Here is a 27,732-nt window from a genome sequence, read left to right on the forward strand (position 1 = left end):
AGAGATGACTTCAAAAAAGAACTCTAAAATGGAGAAAACAAACAAAAACAAATCCCCTACTATTAAATCCAACCTCATTACCAGCTTGGAGAGTGGTATTAGCCCTAAGACTCAGGCATCTAAATTAAATTCAAATATACAGCAGCCTGAGCCCCATATTACCTTAAAAGATCTAAGAGACTTGGCAACAAAAGATGATATCGCCTCTATTAAAGAATGTATTATTTCTGAAATAGCTGAAATGAAGAAGGAGCTGAATGAAATAGGCACAAGAGTGAACACTCTGAAAGATCAACAGGCAGACGCAGATAAATAAATAACTTTCGTAAAACCAGCTATGGTTTCGCGATTTCGCCTAATATTAGAGCTGCAAGACAAAATAACAGACTTAGAGGACAGATCTAGAAGAGGAAATCTAAGAGTTAAGGGCATCTCAGAAGAGATTAAAGCAGAATTCTTACAAAAAAGTTAATTCAAGACCTGTTTATGATTACATCTTTAATAAAAAAATTAACAGAAGAAGAAATTAAAATAGAAAGAATACATTAATCTGCCCCCCCAAAAAATTACGGGAAGAACAAGAGATATTATACTTCAGCTACAGGATTTTGAGCTAAAAGAACAGATTCTGAGAAAGGCTGAATCAGAAAATTCCTTTAAATACCAACAGAATGTAGTACAGATATTTGCAGACCTAAGCCAGGCAATTAACAAACAAGAAGATAAATAAGATTCCTTACAGCATGTCTATAAGAGAAAGGCATTAGATATAAATGGGGATACTCATTTAGCCTAATAAACTCACATAATGGCCTCTAGTTATCAAAGTCTGGCGAACCTGATCCGACAGTGCGGATCAGGTCCGCCAGACTTAGCTGAATACGACGAGCAATATGCTCGCCGTATTCAGCATTGCACCAGCCAATGGGCCGCCAGCTGGGGGTTGTCAATCAACCCGATTGTACTCGATCGGGTTGTATTGTGGCGATGTCTGTCTAAGAGCAGGCGGACAGGTTATGGAGCAGCAGTCTTTGTGACCGCTGCTTCACAACTGCTGTTTCTGGCGAGCCTGCAGGCTCGCCAGAAACACGGGGCATAAAACTCCATACGGAGCTTGATACATATGCCCCATTAAATCTACTCTAATATATAAAAGGAAGGAAGATATTCAAGTGATCAGAACAAACCTACAGATAGACCTGGATATCAAACAGGATTTTATCAAAGATACGCAGGAAGAAGCTGGGGAAATGCATATAGAAAAAAACAAAAGGCCAACACAGCAGTGGGAAGAGATTAGAAAAAAGAAAAACTGCTAATTAAAATATCTGGTCAAGGACTCTTTTTACAGTAGACTAATGAGAACCCCTGAGAGGGAAAGTCGTGGCAAAAGCAAGGGAAACTTTGGGGAAAGAAGGAAAAAGAATAAGGGAAGGGAAAAGTTAAAGAAAGAAAAAAAGATGATGTGAAGAAGAAAACATGGGACTTAAAAGAAGCAAGGAAATTCAGTAAGTGTATATAGTTTGGGAGATGGCTGGGATGGGAACTGGGGTTATTGCTTTTTTTTCTTTCACATATAGGCCATTATTTTTTAACCTTTGGAGGATTGTTTAGGACTTTTAACCCCCTTTTTTTGCACAATCAAATAAGGCTATCTTTTGAGCCCTTCAGATGACTAACAACGATTTTCACAAATGGGCATGCTTTACTTCTCTCTCTCTCTCATTTTTTCACAACCACAGATAGCTTGTTTTTTTTTTTTTTTTTTTTTAGCCCTTCATAAGACAGGAAACGATTTTCACATATGCGTTTGATGCTTTTATATATATATATATATATATATATATATATATATATATATATACTGTATATATATTCCTCTTTTTTAAATAAATACAGATACTGTATATATACTGTTATATATATTATTTTTCACAAACACTTGGAACACTATTTTATCTCTGGTTAAGTACTGGAGACTTTGTGACGGCACACTTCAAGATTTATTTCCTCTTTTTATTTTTTTATTTTTTTTATTATTATTGTTTCTCCCTTTCTCACCCCATGTGTCAGCCTTCTCAAGTAAACATTTTTAGTCTGACAAGGAGGAAATTCTACTCACTTAAGGGATTAAATGCCCTACATCTCTTATAACTTAACTTAACTTAACACTTAATATAACTTAATAACTAATAAATAACGACACAACACAGTTCTGTGGGTGAAAGACCCGTGGGTCGCATTTATTGGTACCAGCCGTGGAACTGGCAGGTAACTTATCCACGGGTGGAGGCAATCGGGGCCTACATCTAACTATGAATAACCCCTTCTAGAAAATGGCCAAGGGACACCGCTGCAGACCACAAGGCGGAGATACTCACGCAGCTTTCATAATTAGGGGTTTTTCCGGCCCAACAATAATCAGCCCGAGCACGCCCAAGCATACCAAGCCTGTGACGTCACCCTGACCGCAATGGCCATTACTCAAACCTCCTTCCAGTCTGCAGCCGTGATCCTGACCACCCGCCAGAGTAGGGTGCAAGCATTATTAACTCCAAACCTGTAGGTCCAGCCTTGACTTGACGAACAGCATGTCAATAACTGGGGAGTTCAAAATTACCGTCCTTGGTCTTAGGGAAGTAGTTCGAGTAACCCTCTTCCGGCCTCAGACACCTAGTCTCGAATAGAGACCTAATGACAAACCGATTGCCGCCTGTTATTTCTTTAACTGAATCAATAGAGCATTACCAGTGCCAATCAGTAATGCCTATCATCGAATTAATAATGCATTACAAGTGCCAATCCGTAATGCATAACGAATCCATCCAGGTGGATAACAAAACAAACAACAGTGCATAACAAATTCAACAACAGTGCATAACAGTGCTGGGAGGGTGGGGAAAGATCTTCTGGGAGTCCACAGGAACAAAGAGGAAGTAGAATCCCTGTACATCCTTCTTATAAGGTTAGTAAACCCCTCCCAACACAATGCAACATTGTAACTAACACACACACACAGCAGCACTCACTCCTCCAGGCCTTAACCCTTAGCTACGCTCCGGGCTATTTGCCCTGCACTTTCTTAAGGGATTAAATGCCCTACATCTCCTGAATGTCTGCTTATAACTTAACTTAACTTAACACTTAATATAACTTAATAACTAATAAATAACACAACACAGTTCTGTGGGTGAAAGACCCGTGGGTCGCATTTATTGGTACCAGCCGTGGAACTGGCAGGTAACTTATCCACGGGTGGCGGCAATCGGGGCCTACATCTAACTATGAATAACCCCTTCTAGAAAATGGCCAAGGGACACCGCTGCAGACCACAAGGCGGAGATAATCACGCAGCTTTCATAATTAGGGGTTTTTCCGGCCCAACAATAATCAGCCCGAGCACGCCCAAGCATACCAAGCCTGTGACGTCACCCTGACCGCAATGGCCATTACTCAAACCTCCTTCCAGTCTGCAGCCGTGATCCTGACCACCCGCCACAAGAGACTGACCTGCATATACAATGGTCCTGACTCTTGCCGCCACCCTATACTCTTAGGAGTAACTCCTGCCTGATGTTCTGCAAGAACAAATCTACTCCTGCCGGTTCTAAATGAACCCCATCCTGCCTATACAAACCCTTATGGGCTGCCGAGATGTTCCCGTGCTCTACCACAAAACCCTTGAGTTCAACTACCTGCTTCCTCAGGTCCCTATTGATCTTTTTCCTGACCTGGAAAGCTGCCTTATGACACACCATGTGCCTCCATCTTAATCTAGGAATCACATTCGACCACCCGATTCTCACACCTGGAAACCAGAGTTTGAACTGCCTCAGGTCTAACTGCATTGCCCGGATTAGATCCAATGTGGGAATGGCCCCCACATCATTGCCGCCAGCATGAATTATCAGAATGTGAGGTTTCTCCCACCTTTTCGCTGCGGTCTGGAGCAATGCAGGCAGATCTGACCAAACCAAGCCTCTGCGCCCTAGCCAACGTAACACAGCCCTGGACGAATGAAATCCTAGCTGCTGTCCTCCTGGCATGGCTGCAGCTCTAATTGCGGCCCAGTGCACGTATAAATGGCCGACAATCCACACCCGTACAGGACCTGGACGTATTTCTGAAAACAAAGAAAACAAGAGTTAGCCCGCTTGCAGTAGACCAGATCCACACAACCTTGGCCCATAACCTTTTGGTATCACCCCCGCAAGCCCCCCAACTCTTGCATGCATGACCTTTGATCCCCGGTCTCAAACATACAGCGGCCTAAACGTAAGACTTATACCGCTGCGACCTCCACCGCCCCAATGAGCGGATCCGATCTGAGGACCAACCCAGCTCTGCTGCTGTCGTCGCTGCCCCCACCCTAAAGGAGTGTGGGGCGATCCGAGACCCGTCTAGACCAGCCTTTTGCGCTGCCCTATCCAAGACCTTTCCAAACTGGTATCTGGTCAGCGGGTCTCCATTAGCATGTATCAAAAGCCTGGAGGAGCCTCCTGGCCGTACCTCCAGGTAAGATGACACTAGCCGCACGGGGCAACAGGCCACACCCTGCTGTCCCGGCAGGGAAAGCCAAGCTCCCCGGCCCTCCTGGTCCGTTTTGGACCTGGGAATGAACAATAGCACGGAGTCATCCACCAGCCGAACGTGGCTGTGCATGACCCCCCCTGTGGCTGCCGTCCTGGCTCGCGGCACCAACTCACCCACCCTTAATGCGCCATGAAACGCCAAGCCAAAGGCCGCCCCGAAGAGGCGAGCCTCGAAAGGTGAGGAACATACTTCTGGTAGCACGTCCAGTAATTTTACCAGCCGTTCTGCCGTAATGGGCTCCCTTGTGTCCCGTCGTGGAACTTCCAGACGGCCCCAGCCCCTCAACAGCTGTTTAACGAAAAAGGATCGCGACTTGTCTTTAAAGCCGTATAGCCTGCAGAAAAACGCCACAGCCGATAGCCTTGCTACCACCGCCCCCTTCGTTGCTCGCTTACCTCTCAGCTCCGCCAGCCAGCGCAACAGATACCCTTGTTCACCCTCACAGGAGGGGAACTCACGAAGGTCGCAAAAACCTACCCATTCACTCCAGTACCTTACGTATGCCGACCATGTGCTGGGTGCCAACGAAGCCAGCAACAACGGGATCAGTTGCTGTAGTCCCTCGCCATCTGCCACAAAAAGAGAGGGCAAGAAAGACCATTAGGAGCAGGCGCCACAGCCCTAAATGCCCCCCACTGGAAGTGCGACAGTGCATCTGCAACTATATTCTGCACCCCTGGCACATGCTGGGCCCTAAAATCAATGTTCAGTTGCAAACATCTCAACACCAGGTGTCGCAAATAATGCACGACCACAGGCGATGAAGCAGAAAGCCTGTTAACCGCAAACACCACGCTGAGATTATCCGTCCAGAAAATCACAGCCCTGTTACTAAACAGGTGACCCCACAATTCCACCGCAACCAGTATAGGAAACAATTACAGAAAGCAAAGATTGTGTGTAAGCCCTCTGGTCGCCCACTCGGTCGGCCAGGGCTCCGCACTCCAAGCCCCTTCAAAATAAGCCCCATACCCGGATGCTCCTGCAGCGTCCAGGAACAGATGTAGCGCTTGGTTAGATATTGGATCCCCCCGCCACATGCAGACGCCGTTAAAGTCCTGGAGAAACCTCTCCCAGACCTGCAAATCCGCCACGAGGTCCCTCGTGATGCGAATGCGCGATGCCGGAGCCCTACCTCCGCCCAAACACCGCTCTAGCCGCTTGCTAAACACTTTTAAACACTTTCACCCACGGGATCACTCTCCCCGCAAAGTTAAGGAGACCAAGGAGCGATTGCAGCTCCCGCAGTGACCTTCTCCTTAGGCAACCTACATTCACCAGCCACCGAATCAATCTCGATGCCTAGGAACTTCAAGCACGTGCACGGCCCCTCCGTCTTATCCTCTGCCAGAGGAACCCCAAACCTGGCCATCATGAACCTCATGACTTTCATTAACGAGGCACATTCTTGCGAGTTGGCCGCCCCTACCAGGAGAAAGTCATCCAAGTAGTGCACAACTCTATCACTACCAGCCACCGAGACCACCGCCCAGTGCAGGAAAGTACTGAATGCTTCAAAGTACGCGCAGGATATCGAACAGCCCATGGGCAGACAACGGTCAACATAATAACCCCCATCAAACCAACACCCCATCAGCCCGAAGGATGATGGGTGAATCTGGAGAAGCCTAAATGCGGATTCTATGTCTAATTTCGCCATTAATGCTCCCGGGCCCCGTTCTCTAACCAGAGCCAGCGCATCGTCAAACGACTGGTAACGTACTGAGCTCAATTCCTCCGGAATAGCGTCGTTTACCGACCGCCCTTTCGGATAAGAGAGGTGTTGTACAGGGAGTGCAGAATTATTAGGCAAGTTGTATTTTTGAGGATTCATTTTATTATTGAACAACAACCATGTTCTCAATGAACCCAAAAAACTCATTAATATCAAAGCTGAATATTTTTGGAAGTAGTTTTTAGTTTGTTTTTAGTTTTAGCTATTTTAGGGGGATATCTGTGTGTGCAGGTGACTATTACTGTGCATAATTATTAGGCAACTTAACAAAAAACAAATATATACCCATTTCAATTATTTATTTTTACCAGTGAAACCAATATAACATCTCAACATTCACAAATATACATTTCTGACATTCAAAAACAAAACAAAAACAAATCAGTAACCAATATAGCCACCTTTCTTTGCAAGGACACTCAAAAGCCTGCCATCCATGGATTCTGTCAGTATTTTGATCTGTTCACCATCAACATTGTGTGCAGCAGCAACCACAGCCTCCCAGACACTGTTCAGAGAGGTGTACTGTTTTCCCTCCTTGTAAATCTCACATTTGATGATGGACCACAGGTTCTCAATGGGGTTCAGATCAGGTGAACAAGGAGGCCATGTCATTAGATTTTCTTCTTTTATACCCTTTCTTGCCAGCCACGCTGTGGAGTACTTGGACGCGTGTGATGGAGCATTGTCCTGCATGAAAATCATGTTTTTCTTGAAGGATGCAGACTTCTTCCTGTACCACTGCTTGAAGAAGGTGTCTTCCAGAAACTGGCAGTAGGACTGGGAGTTGAGCTTGACTCCATCCTCAACCCGAAAAGGCCCCACAAGCTCATCTTTTATGATACCAGCCCAAACCAGTACTCCACCTCCACCTTGCTGGCGTCTGAGTCGGACTGGAGCTCTCTGCCCTTTACCAATCCAGCCACGGGCCCATCCACCTGGCCCATCAAGAATCACTCTCATTTCATCAGTCCATAAAACCTTAGAAAAATCAGTCTTGAGATATTTCTTGGCCCAGTCTTGACGTTTCAGCTTGTGTGTCTTGTTCAGTGGTGGTCGTCTTTCAGCCTTTCTTACCTTGGCCATGTCTCTGAGTATTGCACACCTTGTGCTTTTGGGCACTCCAGTGATGTTGCAGCTCTGAAATATGGCCAAACTGGTGGCAAGTGGCATCTTGGCAGCTGCACGCTTGACTTTTCTCAGTTCATGGGCAGTTATTTTGCACCTTGGTTTTTCCACACGCTTCTTGCGACCCTGTTGACTATTTTGAATGAAACGCTTGATTGTTCGATGATCACGCTTCAGAAGCTTTGCAATTTTAAGAGTGCTGCATCCCTCTGCAAGATATCTCACTATTTTTGACTTTTCTGAGCCTGTCAAGTCCTTCTTTTGACCCATTTTGCCAAAGGAAAGGAAGTTGCCTAATAATTATGCACACCTGATATAGGGTGTTGATGTCATTAGACCACACCCCTTCTCATTACAGAGATGCACATTACCTAATATGCTTAATTGGTAGTAGGCTTTCGAGCCTATACAGCTTGGAGTAAGACAACATGCATAAAGAGGATGATGTGGTCAAAATACTCATTTGCCTAATAATTCTGCACTCCCTGTATGAGCCTGAACTTACCCGTCTCCTTCTTGGGGACCACCCCTAGCGGGGAGACAACTAAATCCGGTAGTGGCAGTTCCCTAAAAGGGCCTGCAACCCTACCCAAGGCCACTTCTTTGCCCAGCTTCTCCCTGACTGCCTCAGGGTATTGGGAAGCCGATTTCAGGTTTTTCCTGTCACGGGCTCCCAACACCCGGCCAACTACCGTGATAACAAAGCCCTCACGCAACCCGCTATCCAAAAGCTGAGCAGCCGCCCTATCTGGGTACCTACGCAGCCACCTACAAATGACCTGGACCCTAAGTGGTGAATCCGCCCTTAGTGCCAGCGCCTCCTTTGCCCCCAAACCGATCAGTTTGGGTATCTCGCTTTTTGGAGCAATCAGCACCGGGGTGTTGCCCGCTGCAGAACTTGCAGATGTGCTTGAACGTGCACAATGTGCCCTGCTCGCATGCCTTGTCCTGATATCGCCAGCATACACCCCCTTGTCACCGTCGAAAGCGCAAAGTCTGCCTACCCCTGGGCGATGCCGCTATGGCGCCCCCTTGCGCCCTCCTTTCCACATCAAGATGCGCCCAGAGGTGCAAATCCATCGTACCAAAATCAAGCAGTGGGTTGCCCACTTTCTTTTTCCGATATAACATATCATAGTCTCTCCATGCACCATCGGCAAACTTTCTGTGTATTGCGTCGATGGTGTCAACGTACTTAAAGAGGGCAGTCCCCTGATCGGGAAACCTCTCCAAGTAGCAAGTGGCGTAGACCTGGAAACACCGATGCTACTCCTCAAGGGTATCAGGTCGCCTAAATTTCTTAGGCCCTGTACCATCCTCTGCCATCTCCTTAAACTTAAAAGACTCTGCAGACAGCTCAAACATATTTACATACTTACCGTCCTGGATACGTTTCACAGTTTTAGATTTAAGGTGTGCATGCAAACTGTGTACCTGGCACGAATAAGTATCCCCATGTACTGCTGCCTTTCTGTTCACTGCCTGTGGTGACCCCCCAGCAACCCCTAAGAGTTGAGATGACTGCGCCCCACTACTGGCATTGCCATCCCCGTGATTGCCCCTACTCATCTTTCTCAACATTCTATACATCCTCCTGCCCTTTCGTGTGCAAGACCAGGGACCCATCTATCTCAGATCCCGAACCTGACCCACTAGAGCTTGAAGAATTACACCGCCCCCTAGGTAAACCAAGTTGCATCTCACCAGAGGAAGCGCCCGATGTGGCTTGGCCTTGTCCAGAAGCACTGCTGACTCCTCTAGGCACGAGAGCTCCTGAACTCTGAGTCGCCATGTCCCTGCTGGATGAGGATGTCCTGGGTACCTGCAAAATAGAAGCCAAGAGGGGAGTACCTCGGGAAGGGCCAGCCATCTCTTCCCTATCCCCCATTTCCTCAAATTCTAGATAACCTTCCCGGTCACTGTCACTCACACCACATGCCGCACTCACTTCATCATCCGTACTGGTGGCCAACCTGCTAGTTGAATCCTCTTGAAATCTCACGGTCCTACTCCGACCCTGAGACTTCGATCCCCTAGCCTGTCTCACCTGCCCCCTCCCGGGGCTCTCTAAACCTTCCCCAGGGCCTACGCTAATACTAGCATGCCCCCTCTTGACAGCCCTCCTTGTGGCTATTTGCTCTGAACGTGCTAGTGAGGTCCTGCTGGGCGTCATTATACCCTGCAGGCCTTATGCCTGGGGCTCCACTACTGCGGCATCGCCCCTTGAGCTGTGTGCCAGGATGGCCCCCTTATTTGCAGTCTTGGCCACGGGGGCCTTACCTTTACTTTGGGCTGCGGCGCGTGTGGGGACCGCCTAAGCTTTGCCCCCTCCTGACGTAGGCCGCGAGCGCGAGGAGGGTGCCCTGTCGGCATCCCCCCCCTTATTACTGGGACCAGCTGCGGCTCTTGTGCGCACACCCTGCTGCGACACCCCCGGAGTGCCCTCCGGGGGGGCCCTGCTGCCCCGCTGCCACATTCACAGTTGCCCCATTACTCCGCATTTCTGCCCCTCTTTCCGGCCCACCATGTGCCCCCCCAGCCTCCTGGGCCCCATCAGACTTGCCCCCAAGAGTGGGTGTCCCCCCCCGAGGTGCTCCCTTCTTACCTTCGGAGCCTGGGGGGAACGATCCACTCTGCGCGCTGTCCGGATTGCGACTGCCGCGAGCGGAAATGACGTCACCGGAAGTGACGTAAGGACGCGCTACGCCGCCGGAAGTCGATGCGGCGGCCATTTTAGATGCCACGAGGGACGAACCGGAGGCCTGTGCAGCACTGTAGGCCGAAGCCTGGGCCTGAAGTACCGCCGGACCCGACGACGCACCCGCGAGGACCGACGCCAAGGACTGGAGGAGGGCCACCGCCGCCGCTACCGATTCCCCGGAGAGGACCACCGCCGCAGGTAAGGCCGCACTGCTCCCACTACCCGCGCCAACGACACTCTCCCCAGAGGTGCACGCACCCCCTAAAGCCTCGCTGGGCCCTGCCACTACAGGCCCCTGCCTAAGGCCGACACCGGAACCCCCGGGTATATCACTGGGACCCCCGGAGCCGAAACCGGAGCTCCCCTGGGACCCCCTAGGCCCTAACACCGAGCCGCCTAGCGCTCCTACTCGCCCCTCAGGACCTACCTCCCCTGGGGGCCTACACTCTGACCCGACCGGCTGATAAGCCGGACCGGGGCCACCATCCCCCTCTAAATTCTCCCATGCAGTAGAAGGGAACAACACTGGGCTACCCCCCCCCCAAGGGAGAAAAGGGCAGACACAGCCCAGACCCATGGCCCAGACCCACCGTGACAGTTCCAGATGGGGATGGTGCGACCCAATTCACGTCCTCTAACTCCATTTCTTCCCATTCTCCAGCTTCGCCTTCCATTGGAAAATGCTGCAAACTGCTAAGCTGAAAGATCTTCTGGGAGTCCACAGGAACAAAGAGAAAGTAGAATCCCTGTACATCCTTCTTATAAGGTTAGTAAACCCCTCCCAACACAATGCAACATTGTAACTAACACACACACACAGCAGCACTCACTCCTCCAGGCCTTAACCCTTAGCTACGCTCAGGGCTATTTGCCCTGCACTTTCTTAATCTTAGTGTGTATGGAAAGATTTTTTTATTTTTTTATTATTTGTTGTGGGAATCATGTTAAATTATCCTCTTTGTATGGCAGTAAGACTTAAGGGCCTCTAGTTATTAAGGTCTGTCGGACCTGATCCGACAGTGCGGATCAGGTCCGACAGACCTCGCTGAATACAGCGAGCAATACACTTGCCGTATTCAGCATTGCACCAGCAGCTCACAAGAGCTGCTGGTGCAACGCCGTCCCCTGCAGACTCGCGGCCAATAGGCCACCAGCAGGGGGGGTGTCAATCAATCCGATCGTACTCGATCGGGTTGATTTCCGGCGATGTGTGTCTGCCTGCTCAGAGCAGCCGGACAGGTTATGGAGCAGCGGTCTTTGTGACCGCTGCTTCATAACTGCTGTTTCTGGTGAGCCACAGGGCATCAAGCTCCATTCAGAGCTTGATACATATGCCCCAAGGGCTTTAAAGGGACATTAAACACTTTGAGATGGTAATATAAAATGATAAATTGTATATATAAAACATCTGTGCAATATATTTTCTTTATTTATTTTGTCCTCTTTGCCTGTAATTCCATTCTGAAATTGTGAGCTTTTCAGTTCCTGTTAGAAATGGAAGTGCAGAACACTGTTAAATCAAGCACAACCATTGGCTGCACACTATAGTGACCTATTTATAACTGCCCCTAATTAGCCACAGCAGAGAAGGTAACACAAGTTACAACATGGCAGCTCCCAGTGTTTTATAGACACTAAAACTTTACACTTATTTTGTTACTTTTTAAACAACTAATGAAACTTTAAAAAATACATCTACATGTTAGTCATGGACTAATCTTTTCTTTGAATACATCATTCTATCTAGCATGTATTTAGTATTTAATGTCCCTTTAAGCAACTATGAGTAGTATACAATCTATCTCTATAAATGCTAAGGGACTTAATATTCCTGAGATAGGAGTTATGGCTCTGAGATGAATTGAAAGGCTAAAAGGGGATGTTATATTGATTCAGGAGATGCATTTTAAAAGGAACAGTCAGCCTAGGTTCTCTAATGATAAATATACAACAAGTTATATGGCTTTCACATAGAGTCAAGTAGAATGGGGTATGTATCCTGCTCCATAAAAAAATAGCTTTCCAGCTACAGGAACAGGTGAAAGATATGGAAGGGAGATACTTAGGTATAAAGGGTATTATTCAAGGCCCCCCTATAATGATCTTAAACATCTATGGTCCAAACACTAAACAAAATCTATTTTTTAAGAAATTAATTAACCCAATGGTAGATTTTCAAAAGGGAATCATCTTTCTAGGTGGGGATTCTAGCATCACATTAGATCCAGGTATGGATAACTAATAAAAAACAAAAATACTCCTCCACAGCAAAACATATCATAAAACAAGTAAACAGTCTGAAATAAGTAGCATTATATGATATCTGGAGGATATTACACCCAGAGGAAAGAGATTATACTTTTTTTCTCAAACCCACATCAATCTTATTCCAGATTAGATTACCTTTTGTACCAATGTAAAAAGGTTAGAGCTAGTCCAGAAAGCACAGATACTCCCTATAACATGGTCAGGCCATGCCCCAGTAAAAATACAGGTAAAATGGGGGGAGAAAGAGAGGGGTCAGATGAATTAATGGCTAGATGATAGCTTACTGAACAACCAGGGCCAAGTTGAAACACTAGCCACAATAATTGATTCATTTTTCCTCCTCAATAACACTGAGGATATCTCACTTGTAACATTATAGGACACCCATAAATGTGTACTAAGAGGGAAGCTAATAAAAATAAAGCACACTCAAAATTAAATAATGGAGCAAGCCCTTGAAGAATCTATTAAGAAAATCCAAGAACTGGAAGAGGCACATAAACAAAATCCAGAAAATAAAATAATGTTAGATAATCTGACTAGAGAAAGAAGGAAAATACAAGAATATTGGTCTAATATTAATAAAAAGAAAGCCTTATGGTTAAAAAGGAAATATTACACAGAAGGAGATAAAAATGTCAGACTATTAGCAAGAGCAATCAAGAAAAAAGAATTGAGTAATAATATATATCGATTAAAAAACGATAAAAAAATTGTTTAAAAACAACCAAGAAATATTAAATCAGTTTAAAAATTATTATAAAAGCCTTTCAGCCATCAGAAGAATCTTTAGTAGATAACTATCTAAAAGATCTAAATATAAACAAAATCAAAGACCAAGATAGATCAAAATTAGGCCCAGACAGATATACGGAAAAATATTACAAAGTCTGCTCTGGAAGAATTGCCCCAAATCTCTTGAATTGCATAGATAAAGAGGTCAAGTTTTCAAATTAGATGCAAGAAGCAATAATTATAGTGATACCGAAAGCATGCAAAAGCAGAGAAGAAGTTCAAAATTATAGACCTATTTCCCTTTTAAATATAGATCTAAAAATATATGCTAAAATGATTGCCAATCGGCTGGGAAATATTCTGGGAAATATTATCCATCTAGATCAGGTTGGATTTGTTCAAAATAAAGAAGCTAGGGATAACACAGTGAAAAATATCAACTGATTAGAATGTGCTCAATCAGAAAATATCCCTTTTTCCTTTATTTCTGTAGCTGCTGAAAAAGCTTTCGACCGGGTCAGCTGGTCCTTCATGGCAAAAATATTTAATAGCTATAATTTTGGATATAATATGATAAATAGAATAATGGCCATGTACTCATCCCCCTCAGCAAAAATAAAGATAACCGTCAATATCTCTAGTGCTTTTAATATAACAAATGGCACAAGACAAGGGTGCCCGCTTTTGCCAACATTATTTGTTTTATGTATAGAAATCCTGGCAGCACATATTAGACAAAATAAGAATATAAGGGGAATTAAAATTGGAAGCAGTGAATTTAAAATGTCTTTATCTGCAGACAACATCCTCTTGGCTCTATCTGACCCACATACTTCAATAGAAGAATTACTGAAGGCTCTTGAGGTTTATGGATCCTTTTCCAATTTTTTGGTTAATATAAATAAATCAGAAGCTTTAAATATAAACATGGACCAAAAACATTGAACTATATAGTTAAAAACTTCAATTTTAAAGAGGTAAAGGCACTGAAGTGGGGTGTACCTAGCAAGAACTATGAATAAAATGTTCCAACTAAATTATGGAAATTTTAAGAAAACAGTTACTAATGAATTAATATCATGGTTTAATAAAAAAAATCTCATGTTTGGGAAGAATAAATGTGATACAGATGACTGTTCTCCCTAGATTCTTGTATCTACTTCAAACCCTCCCCATTCGTATACTAAATACTTATTTAGAAGAGTTACAAAAGGTAATTATAATTATATTTGGGGTAAAATTCTCAGAAGAATTAACAAATACACCCTGTATAGGAAAAGGAATTTAGGAGGCCTCGGCCTACCTAATTTAATGAAGTATAGACAAGCCACAATGATCCAAAGGATCTTAGATTGGCACCTTAAAGAAGAGGCCAAAAGTTGGGTTCAAGTGGAAAGCAAACTCATCTCCAAAATATTTATAGGCAGTCAATGCTGGATAAGTAAAAAAGAGAAATCCATAAAAACCTATAATTTCAGTATACTAAAAGAAACATTTAAGACCTGGGATCAAACTCTGAAAAAGAAACCTAATTTTTCCTCTATACCATCCCTTCTGATCTCTGTAGTGGAAACTAGTAATTTTATAAAGGGCCAATTCAAAGGGGACAATACCACTAACAAGTACAGGATAATAGAGGTTTTGGAAGGCAGAAAGATATGTTCACAAGATGAACTACATGCAAGGGATATGATAGGTTTAACAGGCTGGTTTCCCTATACACAATTACACCACTATACAGTATATACACAAATAAAGATAAAGATAAGATACTAAGGAAGTTAACAAAATTTGAGAGCTTATGTATGGTTAAAACCAATGTAAAACACGTATTATCTAAATTGTATGCAATTTTGCAGAGTGATATAGAAAATCTCCCTAGATATACACAAAATTTGCAAGAGGAACTAGATGCAAGAATAGATGCAAAAACCTGGCAGAATATTTTTCAATGGACAGCAAAATCATCAGTGTTAGCAAGAGTAGTGGAACAAAATTTAAAGATCTTGACTAGGTGGTATCTTACCCCTACTAGAATACAAAAACTATGCCCCCATACACATGATAGATGCTGGAGAGGGTGTGGAGGTAAATCTTTCCCATATATTGTGGTCTTGTCCACTTATTAAAACGTTTTGGTCCCAAGTAGTTGTGATAATAGAGAAAGGTCTAACACATAATCTAAATAACTTCTTATTTGCTATTCTAAATAATTTAGACAGCAAGATTGACAAACCTAGATTATTTGTCTGTCAAACAATGTATAACAGAGCAAAAAACCTAATCTTAAAAAAAATGGAAAACGCCTGACATCCCCACAAAGGAAGAGTGGGTCATTAAGGTTTATAAATATATTCTAAATTAAGAATATTATTTTTTGAAAAATGGTAATATAGAGAAATACCTAGAGGCAAAGGAAATTTGGGAGAATAGCTTAAAGTAGACTTATCTTCCCTATAAGAGCTATGCCATATCTTTAAATTCATCTTAAGGAGGCATGGAGGAGAGGAATTGCCTCCACCTCAATACATTAAGAGAGCAAAAGAAAATAGAAGTAGATGCCTACGGAAATGAGTGTTTTTGTACATTTTTTAATTGTTTTTTAATGTATGTATGTTTTTTTTTATTGTCTGTGTTCATTGTAAAATAAAATATAAATAATTAAGAAAAAAAAAATTGGCCTCTGTCAATGCATAAAAAAAATCTGTGTCCAATTGGCATTATGACTATGTAGGGAGGGTCTGTACCATTAAAAAGTCTAAAGGAGTCAAGTGAATATTATAGTCCAGGGAAAATGGGAGACAAAATGTTGGCTAAGTGTCATGTTGTCCCAAGGAAAACATCACATACTGATGTTCTTTTCTCCTGCTGGCACATCAAACTGATGGAATTTCATGCACTTATTCAAGGGGTTGAGTTCTGTTCTGACTTTTAATGTCATGTTTAATCTCAGTTTCACTTTCTGCCTACCACTTGGTCATTCTGGTTTATGTTTTCTTGTAACCATTTGATACAAATAGGAAAGCCTCTGCACACTAATGACTTCCGGTGGGCGGGCCTTGTGCTAGCAGGGTGAATAGTGTGCTCTGTGTAGCTCCGTGTCCATGCTCCCTAGTATACGGACTAATAACTGCCCAAGTGGGAAAGCCCTTGACAGGAAGCATCTGGGCTATATGCACCACAGGAGAAGGGGAGCATAAGATTTCTCCCTCACCGAAAGTCAAAGCACGCAGGTTAAGCGTGGAAGTGGACCCTTAAAAAGGAAAAGGGAATCCCAATCAAAGGTGGAGGGACCCTAACTGCAAGTGTGACGCAAGTAAAGCCACAAGTAAAAACCCCGCTGCTAGGGGGGTAACGGCAGAGGCGTACTTTGTGGAGAAGTGTAATCCCCATTCGGCAGAGCGCAGCTGGGGAAATAGACAGCCACCACCTAGACCCAAGGAAGAGAACGGTGCCAAGAAGGAGGGAGGCTATCACCGGCGGAGAAGTGCCGCTGGCCCAAACCTGGGACATTGAAGGAGAGCTGAATTGTGAAAATCGAGGGTGAGCCCTGTGTTGCAGGGGCGGGCACGGCAGAACATTATGCTGGGGAAAGGTGAAGTCCCTCAGAAGACAAAGTACGGCTCCGAAAAATAAACACAGGTGGACCGGATCACACAATACCGCACTTACCTGAGGCCTGTCCTTGTGGTTTCTTGCCACTGCATGGTGGAGTTTGGAGCTGTTGCCATCGGCTGTGGGGGTGCTGGAGCTGCCTGTTGGTGATAGCCGTGACTCTTTTCCTGTTTGTGTGAGATGGCTGTGTGGCGCTGACGGAACAGGTCAGGTGACGCGCAGGAAACAGCCGAGAGAGGTCGGGTGGCAGAAGCTAGCCGAGAGGGCAAGTCACTTTGTGGAGCCCGTGAGCAGAAGCCAGCGGTAACAGGTTGGTGCGGTAAACCAGGCTGCTGGCAGATTGGCCTTTAATAAAGTGCTTCAGAAGGGGAGAAGAAGGCACTGGAGGAAAAGCTAAGGCAAGAGGGGACTTTTTATGGGACTGATAAAGGGAAGGTAATGAGTATATCATACTGACTGTTCTTGAAATCGTTGCCCTTATTTAAAGGGGGGGGAAAAAAAAGAAAAGAAAAAATCTCTGACTGTGGGACTAAAAAGAAAGAAGAAAAAAAAAAGTGTGCAAAAAAGGATAAGCTGACTATTGTTTTTTTGTTTAGAGGTATCTAGTTAAGATACACTTGGTAACAAATATCCTATAGACTCTGAAAGAATGTTTAAGTTTCCTAGTACTTAATAGAGAGTCCACGGCTCATTTTTTCAGGGAAAAGGGGAAAGCAGGATTTTTAAAGAAGGAGTAGGGGATAGAAGAGAGGAAATAGAGGGAAAAGAGAAAAAAAAAGAGAGAAAGGACCTAGACCAGTAAAGAACCTCTGAGAAAAATTGTTAAGTTTTGTCTTTTTTTTTTTTTTTTTTCCTTTGGCTTTTGCTTTTCTTTTTATTGCTTTTGGATTATTATATACTATATGTATGGATAAATACCTAGGGGTTAACAAGATGGCAACTAAATATAAACAAAGTGAGAGAAGACAGAGAGGCTCCCCTGAGGTATTAAACGAATCAATAGAATCTACCCCCAACAACAAAGATACGCAACAGATTGAGCAACAGATAAGACTCTTTATTTCTTCCCAAAATGGAGAATTTACAAAAGGGTCTAGATGATATTTCTGGAGAGATCAAACAGATCTCATCCAGGTTCCAGAATTGGAAGGAAGAGTGTCTGATCTTGAAGACATCTCTTCAAGCCCAATCTAATGCAATTGAAAATCTTATAAAGCAGAACCAGGTTCTCCATCAACGCCTTGAGACCTTGAGAAACAGGTCAAGGCGAAATATATTCGCCTAATTGGGGTTCCTGAAAACCATTAAGTCAGTAGATTTTGATACATGTGTCGAAAATATACTCGCAAATCTATGTTTATATATCACTTTATTATCTTGCTTTGTTGTATAAGGCAAGTATTCCTTCACTTTATGTGTCTCCAAAACTTATGGACACTCTTTGGTACTTAAGACTTTACACGTTTTTTTTTTTGTTTTGTTTTTTCTCTCTTCTTTTTCTTCTCTTCTCTCCTCCCTCTCCTCCCCTCTTTGTGTCTCTTTTTTCTACTATTGCCTCTGTCTTAAAGGTTTATATGGTGCATTTTTTAATAGGAGGATGACCCTTAAGTTAGTGTCATGGAACGTGGGGGGTATTAACTCTCCCATAAAAAGACAAATGATACTTTCTCATCTACGGCCTGCTTAACACAGACATAGGCGTTTTTGCAGGAGACGCATTTATCGGATAAGGAACATGATAAGCTATGTAAAAGCTGGGTAGGATCCGTAGTTTATGTCTCCTAAACAAATGCAAGTAGAGGTATAGTAGTCCTTTTTGGTAAACGACTCAGTTTGAGATTGTTAAAAACTATTAAAGATCCAGAGGGTAGGTATTTGATATTGCAGAATAAATTCGAAGGGGAATATGTGGGTCCTGTGTAACATTTATGCACCCTAACAAAAAAAGACGCGGGATTTTGGACAGGTCTTCTTCAAGCCCTAGTGCCGTTTCACGGCATGGATATAGTGGTGGGTGATTTTAATCTGGCCCCAAACCCCGCGTGTGATAGATATCGAATGCCTGGGTGTGTACAAAAGTCTATTTTCAAAAATAAGGGGAAATTTGAAGGGGGAATTTTTAAAAAATTCAAAGATGTGCTTCAATTAGTAGATATTTGGAGACTCCGTAATCCTGATGGTAAAGATTATACCTGTGCTTCTAGAGCAGTTCCAGTCCTTTCAAGGATTGATTTATTCCTCATATCGAACTCCTTGGTTTCTAAGGTAACCAAGGATAAAATCCATAACGTAATTATTTCAGATCATGCACCAGTTGAAATATCTCTATTGGAAGGCTATCAGCGTAGCAATAGGAATACATTGAGGTTTCCATATTATTTATACATGTCTGAAAATTTTAAAAAAATTTTGGCACACTCATGGAACGATTACCATACAGATAATATTGCTCATCTGGAAACATAGAGTATTCTGGGGGTGCAGCTAAATCTGTACTAGCAGGTAATATATTAAGCCTATGATGCTAATCTTCGTAAAAAGGCAAGGTTGAAACTACAACAACTTCAGGAAAAAGTTATGGCTGACTACCAAGCCTATTGTACAAGGTCTATGGCTAGCACTAGAGAAATATATCATGCGAGTAAGGAAGAATTAGATGCTTATCTTAAACCAGCAAGCAGTAAAATACAATATTAAAAAGAGATAGTCAATATTTATAGATTCGGAAATAGATCAGGGAAATTCTTGGCATCACTGACCAAATAACGGCAACAGGAAAAAATATTGCGGCTATTAGATATAAAAAATGCTATATTTAAAACCCAGAGACCTATTGCATCTGCATTTGCAGAGGTATTACACGGAGTTATATTCTAAACATTCAAACTCGTCAGTTTCTTCTCTCCAAGACTTTTGGCAACTGTAAACATTACCCCAAATCACCCAGGAGCAATTGAGAAATTTTAAACAGTCCTATCTCAAAGGAAGAAAGTATAAAAGACTATATGTCACTAGCAAATAGTTATAGCAGGCGGGCCCTTATGGACTCCCCATTGAATTTATAAATTACTTAAAGATCAGGTTTCGCCGGTACTTTCGAGGTTATACCAAGTTTTCTCAATTGAAGGTAAATATCCAGAACAAAATTTTACTAGTGCTTTATTTCTCTAATCCCAAAGTTGGGAAAGATCAGGCATTACCAGAGTCTTATAGACCTATATCGTTACTCAATTCTGATTATAAAATATTTATGAAAGTACTGGCAGAGCGTTTAAAGATGATACTGCCTACTCTTATCCATATTGATCAAACCGGTTTTATGAAGGGCAGCACCTCAGTGACAAATCTAAGGAGAGTATTACATGCAATATCACATTATTGGCTACGCTCAAGGGAGAAGGGGGATGGGGCTCTGTCGGAGGCCTTCCTGCTGTCCTTGGAGTTGAATGGGATTACCTGTTCTCTACACTACAAAGTTATGGAATTATTGGCAATTTTCTAGCATCAATTTGTAATGTTTATCATAATCCTGTTGCTCATATCTTGGTAATGGGGTATTCTCTCCCACAGTATATCTTCTTAGAGGAACAAGACAGGGTTGTCCGCTTTCACCACTTTCTTTTCAATCTGGTCATTGGAACCCTTGGCATAATACAACTGCGTGCTATGTCTCCCAGGTATGAACATCAATGGGGAGGCAATTCATCTTGCATTGTATGCAGATGATATGCTGCTATTTGTTAGAAAAATCCAAATCTGCATATCTCTAAATTTTACAATTAATATCTAGATTTTGGGTCTCACAGTCGGGTTACAGAATCAATACGGGTAAGTCAGAGATACTATGGCTGCACAAATTTAAAATATAGCTGTCATTATCCTATAAAGAAATTGACTCCTCACTTCTACTTCCCTGGGTATTAAAATATCATAGTAATCTAATCTAATATATGAATTAAATATTATGGGGCAATGTTCGGAAGTAATTCTCACTATTAGAACATTGGAAAAATCTCCCCCTTACATTAGCAGGAAAGGTAGCATTGATAAAAAATGTTTGTACTTCCTAAAATCTTATATCCCCTACTGATGCTTCCTTGTCTTATAACTAAAATAGTTTTAAATCTTTTAAATCGAGCAATAGTAATGTTCCTTTGGAAAGGAAAGAAGCCCCGAATTGCTCTTAGGAAGTTATATGCCAGCTATTCAAGGGGAGGTCTTGGATTGCCCAACTTTAAACTTTACAACTGGGCTACGTTGGCACGAATAGTATTAGACTGGCAATTAAATACATATAATTTCTGTGAAAAAGCTTTGGAAAAAGCAACACTGGGAGAATGGAATTTTTTCGGTTTTACCCTTTATTTCTATAAAGATATTCCAAAACAGATCCAGTCGCACATACTCTATGGGGAGGCTCTTCGAGCCTGGCAATCTAATTCATAAAATTTATAAAATGTCCTGTGATATCGCCTAGATCCATTCCGTTTTTAAATAACATTTATTTTCCAGCAGGAATAGACTCAAGAGTGTTTCGGTCATGGGAGGCGAAAGGGCTGAGAACGATAGGAGATATGGTGGACCCTTTAAGTAAAAATATCCATTCTTTTCACATATTACAAAATAGATTTGATATTCCAAATACGCAATTTTTTTTGCTTTTCTGCAAGCTCGGCACTATGTCTCAAGTATGATAGAGAAAAACACCCAATTTTGGGACTCCTCGTTTTTTGATTTCCCTCAAAAGACGTTTTTAGCGGGCTCTTTTTCATTATCAGGAATCTATCAAACTATGAATCGTAGGGAAGAGTTGGTAGTTATGAATAAAATAATGGACAAGTGGGAAGCAGACATTGGGGAGGATCTGGGACCAAGCTTGGATTATAGACAGTTTGCAAATGGCGAGGAAAGTAACCTTGTCAGTAATTCTTAGAGAATCACAGACAAGAATGTTACATCGTGATTATATAACACTGCGTAGGTTATCAAAATGGAACCCAAGTAGTATAAATGTATGTATAAAATGTGGTCTGAGGAATGCAAGTTTTATACATCATTTCTTAACCTGCCCAAAGATAAAACCCCTTTTGGCAAAAAATCCGATACTGGATTAAACAACACTTTAAAATCGATCTTGGATTAGGAATTCCACAAATATGTTTCTTACGAGTGGGATAGAGTGAAGATTGAAAATCAACTGCTCTTAACAATGATTATATTACAAGCCCGCAAATGTATCTTGGATGTATGGACGGTTAAGACCACCCCCACTATATCACAATTAAAAAATAAGATTAATAAAACAGCTTATTTGTTGAACAACAGGATGTTAAATCGGATGTTACAAATAGATTAGAGGGCTATCCTAAAAAATGGAAACCATATATTGTAATCTTAGAGATTTCAGTACAAAATCAAGTTAAAAACTTTTTGCTCAGACTGAAATAATATTAATTATCCAGACTGAGGGGAGAGTGGGGAGGTTTAGAAGATACTTAACAACTTGGTGGTGGATGCACATATTTACGAAGCATGGTGAAGGGCCTTTTAGATTTTACGATGGTGTTTATTATATATATTTTTTTTCTTCTTTTATGAAATAATGTTCGATGATCGTAATTGCGGTCAGTGTGATATAAAAAAACACTGGTCGTTGTAGAAATATTGTACGTAGCTTTAAGATAAAGCAGCCCTTCTTGTAGGATAATAAGATAAATTGAAACTGAAAAACAATGGGCTAGAATGAAATGTAATATACTACTCACCTAAGATAAGAAATGTCCCAACTGCTGTTAAAATTGTGTTGTTATGTTAAAGGCTAAAATGTGATGTTTATTTGACATGTAACAAGACATGTTCCTTTTAGTTATTGTATGTGAAAATATGATTACCATTAATAAACAAATAAAAAAAAAAGGAAGCCTCTGCACCTAGCTGCATCTAATATTCTGATCATTCTGTTATCCTGGTATCTGCTATAGCCTTTTACCATTGAGGCTATAGCTGCCTTTCTTCCTGCTGCCAATATCCACATCTGACCTGTTTTGACCTTGTCCTAATGTATGCTTTGTATTCATAGTTATATCTGTGATATATGTACAAACTTGTAGAACAAAATGATAAAGAAAACACTCATTAGGATAGTGTACATTGAGGCTGAGGTAGTCTGCTTTCCGATTGCCATATCATAAATGTGGACCACCAAAGCTTGGATAACACAATGATTTGGCTCTGGGTATGGTCTTGGAGACATCATGCATAGCCAAAGAATTGTGAGTGCCCAGCTATGATTTACATAATTTACTGTGGTGATTTTGTCTGTTCTGTAGAAAAGCCTCAAAGATCATCCTGAATTCAGTAAGAAATGCTTCTTTGCAGCAGCATATACATGGGACAAGGGGTCATCACATACCACTCTCCATCAATGATCGTTGATGTCTGCTGTTAGATTCACCCACTTATGGTGTTGCAGTGAAAGAGGGCAAATCAAGTGATTTCTAAAGATGCTCCTATTACCTCATACAAAGGTGTGCTGAGTTTTGTGCTGTTGGTGAAGGAACCACATTTAGTAAGCCCCATCATAACAAAACAGATGGCCTCCCCCACTCCGATTAAATTCTACCTGCTTCTGTTGGTGCCCCTTTGTTTGCTCATGATGATCTATTATTTTACCTATGTATGTCTGCAAGTGCTATAGATGTCTGTGCTTGTCTATAGGTGTCTATGTTAGTATATCTGTAGGTGTCTGTTTTTGTGTGCATTTTAGTGCCAGTGAGTACTGAGCACAAAAATGATGATATATATATATGATATCGAACAGTTAAGGTCAGAACCTGAGAATGCAGGCTAATAAACAAGCAAATTAGAAGCCAGCTGTCTTACCATGGCCCCGCAGATGCTAAGGATGTCCCTGGAGACACCCCTAGACAAGCATATCAAGGAGGTGCTGGTTTATTCAGACCGGCAGGATCATACATTTTTTTTATTTTTTTTTAACAAGTTTTTATTGAGGAAATTACATACAAGTTTGTTTAAACATAACACAATCACAATAATTTTTTTTGCATGTGCAAAGAAATAACAAAAAGGATAATATATCCAAACAGGGTGTACAGGTGATCTATGAGAGGCATACAGTAGACAAATAATCCTGTTATGATAAAAAGAGCAAAAACAGTATATGCTGAAAACGAACATGAGTAATGTAAGTGCAAGTTCTGATCTTGATAATTAGACCTCATTTTTTATACAAATATATTGCTTAGTATAATGCATATTGATATAAAGCAGGTGTGTGCGATTGAAAACCCCACTAATGGGACATGGACATATGTTAAGGGCACAAGGTATAAAAGATATAGGTGGTTGTCCGTGGGTATCAGTACGTGGAGAGGAGAAGGGAAAGAGAGAGAAATAAAATGAAGGGAGTGGGAGTTTGTTGTGGAGTTACATTATGGGGCCTAAGAGTATCAGTCTGGGAATGCTTCAGTCCAGGTCAAAGTCTCAAAGTAGAAGTCTACTTTATCTAGGGCCCTATGAGGGTACAATTCCATCTGTCTGATGTACTGTACTGTTGGGATAATTTGGGAGAAAGCCAATGGATCTCTTTTCTTCCATGCTCTGAATATTTTTAGCTTGGTGGCCATGAACAGGTAGATTGTGAATGCTTTACAGGCTAGAGTTAGGTTTGGCAGTCCCATGTGGAGGAGACAGGATACCGGGGTGTAGGGTAGAGTTAGATAAAGCTGATTGAGAATTGTATCTTAACCAAATGGGCTGTATTTTGTCTCAAAACCACCACACATGAGAGGTGGTGCCTATTTGGCCACATTCTTGCCAGCACATGGGCAAATGTGTACCGAAGATCTTATGGAGAGTATTGGGGACTAAATGCCATCTGACTAGGATTTTGTAATGTAGTTTCTAGAGGGTGGCGCAATGTAAGAGTTTTATAGTAAGAAGTATCTCTCTGTACCAGGTGTCAGTATCAGCTGCGAAGCCTAGGTCTCGCTCCTAGGAGACGTATTGGGCAATTTTATGATGGTTGTGTGGTTCAAGTAATAAACTATAGTGAAATGACAGGGCCTTTTGAATATAGGGACTTGGGACCACTTTTGTTCCCAGAGAGTCAAGTTTCTGAAATTATGTTTAGGAAAGCCCCATACCTTAAGAGAGAGCTGAGTTGATAAGTTTCAAACTGAATGTGGGGAGGAATCTGAAATTTTGCACAGAATTGAGAATGAGGTATCCAGATATCATTTTCGTAGAAGTCACTTATGTGAGTAATCGGAAGATTCTGCCAAGTTTCCTATGTGAGAGACAGGAAGGCAATAGAGAGCACTGACCAGGGTGGAGAGCTGGGAAAGGGTGGGGGGCTATCTCAAGATTGTGTTTAACTTGATCCCAGAATTGAAGGGTATCTTGTATTATAGGGTGAACGTTTACCATGTCCTTTCTATGATGTATAGGTATCTAGGGAAGATCTGAGGGTTTGAGACCCGATGGTAGGAACAAAGTCTCTATTCCGTGCCTACACGGAACCTGTTTAGTGTTCCCAGCTCATCAGATGGGAGAGCCTGGCAGCATTATAATAGAGAATAGATCAGGTAAGGCCAGACCCCCCCCCCCTCTGTAGTTTATTAAGTATTGGCCTAGGAATATTGAGCGGGATGCTCAATTTTGGGCAGGAAAGGACATTTTGATGGCCGCTATTCTTCTGTCCAAGATATTTCTTAAACTCCCAAGAGTCTAATAGATTTCTGAATTCAGGTAATCTGTCAGAAAAATATCTAGTATTTTAATGGTCTGTGAGTTGCAGATACATTTGTGTTGATGCTGTAAGGTGACCAAACTCCCAGGAGGGATGTTAATATGTAATGCTTCTGTTTTGGATAGGTTAAGTTTATAATAGCTTAACGAGCTGAAATGCGCAAGGAGTCTGAAGACAGCTGGCAGAAAGGTCTCTGGGATGTTAACAGGAAGGTGATATCGTCAGTGTAAAGTATAATTTTATGTTGGGAGTTCCCTGACTGATATCCATCTATGTTGGGGTCTAACCTAATTGCCTGTGCTATTGGCTCTATTGCTAGGGCAAATAGGAGAGGGGAGAGCGGGCATCCTGTCCGTTCCATTAGATTTCAAATACATTTGTTTTTAAACAAAAAAAAACAACTAAAAGCTTTAATAGATTTTATACTGTTTTCTGTAAGAAGAAACAGGCACAAAATAAGTAAAAAGTACAATTGTTATCTAAGATTTTTCCCCCTTAATACTTATCATTCCTTTAATATTTATTTAATATTTACTTAAATATTTTTCTCAATTATGGGGGGAACAGGAAATTATTCTGGTCAGATGTAATGTGAATATGTCATTGGTATATTTATTTAGAGATGGTGTTGTTTTATGACCCTGAGGCAAATACAAGTATTAATACTAAAAGTGCTGGATTTTATATTTCCGGTTAAATTTTAATCTAAATTCAAGAAGAACACTCTGGAAAATTACCTTCCATTAGAAAAGTGTGGCCACATCTTATTTTATCTTCTACGTATACATAAGGAAACTTCTACTACAAATGATCTATACTGTGAGATGGCCAACTTCCTTAAACTTAAGGAGCACAGGTACATTTTTTAGATGCCTAAAAGGCTTTAAATAAATACCCAAGAAGCCTAAAGGGCTGCATATACATTTATGACTATTAAACACACAAATGATTATTATTCCTTTGGTTTCCCATTCACCTGAATTCCCCAAAGCTTACGTTTTTAGTTTCCCTTTTTCATGGGGCCACAAAAACTATGGTGCATGTTTTTAGTTCTACTTTTCTGATGAAGGTATTAGTGGGATGATGGAGAGTAACGTATTGTATACATTATGACAAGAGTGAAAAACATGGTGTTCAAAGTAGTGAGTAGCAAGAAGTAAACAGGTCTCTACTTTCCTCTTTGCATATATTTTTGTGAAAATTTATTTTCCCAGGTGCCACAAAATCTAGTGCAGAGGGCGCATGGGCCACCAGTTGACCATCCCTGGACTATACAATTGTGATGAATATTGGTTTAAAGAAGCTAAACCATAATTCATATATACAATCTAAAATGGCATCAGTAGCCATTCCACAAATAAAATAATTATCCCCATATTGTCTTGGAAAACTATCAAATATCTTGAAATGGCCAGTTTTGCACTATACAAAGTGCATTTGGCTGTTGAGTTTGATGTGTCTATTTTATTATTGATATTTAGCCAGTAATGTGGGGTCTAAGGTATAGCAAAAGCCAGACAAAGGACCCCTTACCTAAAATTACTAGAGTATGTTACCTTAAATATACGAAAAAAGAGTGCTTGGGGATCATATTAAATTAGGCTGCATTGTAAAGGAATTTCTCATTGTAAAGATGATCCTGACACAGCTCACAAACTAACGCCTAGATTAAGAGTTCTGCGGCCAAAGGGGTGCGTTAGCTACGCGTGCTTTTTTCCCCCGCACCTTTTAAATACCGCTGGTATTTAGAGTTCACAGAATGGCTGCGTTAGGCTCCAAAAAAGGAGCGTATAGCATATTTACCGCAACTTCAACTCTCGATACCAGCAGTGCTTACGGACGCGGCCAGCTTCAAAAACGTGCTCGTGCACGATTCCCCCATAGAAAACAATCGGGCTGTTTGAGCTGAAAAAAAACCTAACACCTGCAAAAAAGCCGCGTTCAGCTCCTAACGCAGCCCCATTGTTTTCTATGGGGAAACACTTCCTATGTCTGCAACTAACAGTCTAAACACCCCTAATCTTACACTTATTAACCCCTAATCTGCCGCCCCCGCTATCGCTGACCCCTGCATATTATTTTTAACCCCTAATCTGCCGCTCCGTACACCCCCGCCACCTACATTATCTCTATGTACCCCTAATCTGCTGCCCTAACATCGCCGACCCCTATATTATATTTATTAAC

The sequence above is a fragment of the Bombina bombina genome, chromosome 6, assembly GCF_027579735.1.
Source record: "Bombina bombina isolate aBomBom1 chromosome 6, aBomBom1.pri, whole genome shotgun sequence".
In the NCBI taxonomy this organism is placed as follows: domain Eukaryota; kingdom Metazoa; phylum Chordata; class Amphibia; order Anura; family Bombinatoridae; genus Bombina; species Bombina bombina.